A 2,397-nucleotide genomic window follows, 5' to 3' on the forward strand; every position below is an offset into this window, starting at 1 on the left:
TATAAAACCAATGCCGGAAAAGGACCAAACCGGATTTTTTCTGCGTCTCGCTTTCCGACTGTTCCAAACTATTTTGAAGAAAAAAAACACCTTCTAATTCGAATTGGATCTTGCTTTTCAAAAAATCATAAAAATGATATATCTAACTCGCGTTATAGACTTGTAACATGCTAATCAATTTTGATTTAAACATATTTTATTGCAAATAACAGATGTTGCAAACGAATTGGACGAATCAATTATTTATCGAAATACAAGCTCCTGAGAGCGTATGTTTATTGTCCATCCTATTCGACGTTAAATAAAGCTTCTTGTATCTTGTACGACAAGTTAATTTACTCTATTGATTGAACAGAACGAGTCGACATTACCGTAGGGCACAGGCATATAAAGCCATATATATATAGTATATATACGTCTCTGCGTAGGGTGAGGCTACCAAAAATGGAACACTTATTATATATATGACGCAGCAATTTTTATTTTGCAATAACGAGTAATGGTATATATTCTCGATCAAAATTTAGATAGTTTGATGTATTTCGAACAAATATCATCTGCCTACCTCTTAAACATTGCCAATAAACTCAACTGAAATATTAAAAAACGAAATGAAAAAAAATCCCGGGAAATAGTACGATGCGAAAACATGAATTTTGTTATCATATTTCTACACATGGAAAAGTATATGTTCAAACGAATATTTTAGGGAATAAATGAGTAAAATTTGTCAGTTATTGTCAAAACATTTTTGAAATGAAGAAAATTATTTAAATGCTGTCAGTCATATTCATAAACTGCCTTATAAGATAAAGTGTTCTATTTTGGGTACTCGACCAGCTAAATATATTCCAAGTGAATCTGACGAACTTTAATGAGCTCTATTAATAGACACACTTGATGCTGATACCCCAAAAAATACATAAGATTAAGGCTAAAGGCATGTTTTGTTTCATTACAGTAATAAAAAGTCATTCAGGAACTTTATAGGAAGTTTAATATTTTTCTTTAAAATGTGTTCTATTTTGGGTACCCTCACCCTATGCCACTGAAAGTAAATAGCGTGTCTTAAAAAAAATAAAAAAAAATAAAAATTATCTAGAGGTTTTGAATTTTGAAGAATTGCCGAAATCATTAATAATCTTTTCGCGATTTCCTATTTATTATAACCATTGTTTCAATCGATCCAGGGGGTACGTGGAATAGCCTTTTAAGCCATCGACAATTTGATTGATTTTTTTTAGAGATTGTAAATAATGTTTTGACTGAAAATCTGTACTTTAACAACCACAGAAAAAATGCCTCACTTTGCCACATCGGCGATGATGATTAAGAATACTAGCTTAAACCACGGACGGTTTTCAAACTTCTCGGGTCCGCCCCTGCGAACACTTTCCAATTAGACAATTTATCTACGTATAGTAGTTCTTGCTGTTATTGGTTTATAAACAATTATGGACTTGTATGATGGTGAATATGACGTGGCATCAACCCGAAAAGCAATAATGACCAAAGTGGTAAAAAATATATTCAATATATTCAATTCGTTCAACGATTTCTCTAAGATGGTAATAACATTATTTCGAACGCGCACATATTATTTGACTGAATGATTTATTCATTGTTTTTTTTATTCTAGTGGTTCATTGGTTTAGATATAAGAAGTACTATCAAGTTGATATTTCTCCAAAAAAACACTAAAAAACCCATTACATACAAAAACAAATATTGCATCGGTAAAAATGGATAGATGGAAGGATGAATAAATGAATGGATGGATGGATGTATGGATGGATGGGTGGATGGATGATTGATGATTGGGAGGATAAATTAAAAGATTGATGCATGGATGGGTTGATGGATGGATGGATGAATGGATGGGTTGATTGATGTATGGGTGGATGGTTGGATGGATGGATGGATGGATGAAATGAATGAATGAACGGATATATGGAAGGATGAATAGGTGAGTGAATGGCTGGATGAAACGAATGGATGAATGAATAGATTGGTGGGTGGATGCATGAATGCATTCATATGGGTGGTGGATGGATTGATGAATGGGAGAATGAATTAATAGATGGATGGGTGGATGGATGGATGGATGGATGGACGGATGATTGGACGGATTGATGGATGGATGGATGGGTTGATGTATGTATGTATGTATAGATGTATGTATGGATGGATGGATGGATGTATGGATGGATGATTGGACGGATTGATGGATGGATGGGTTGGTGGGTGGATGTATGGATGGATATATGGATATATGTATGTATGTATGTATGTATGTATGTATGTATGTATGTATGGATGGATGGATGGATGGATGGATATATGGATGGATGGACGGACGGACGGATATATGGACGGACGGATATATACTTAAGGTGA

This window comes from Mizuhopecten yessoensis, unplaced genomic scaffold, assembly GCF_002113885.1.
Source record: "Mizuhopecten yessoensis strain PY_sf001 unplaced genomic scaffold, ASM211388v2 scaffold716201, whole genome shotgun sequence".
In the NCBI taxonomy this organism is placed as follows: Eukaryota; Metazoa; Mollusca; class Bivalvia; order Pectinida; family Pectinidae; genus Mizuhopecten; species Mizuhopecten yessoensis.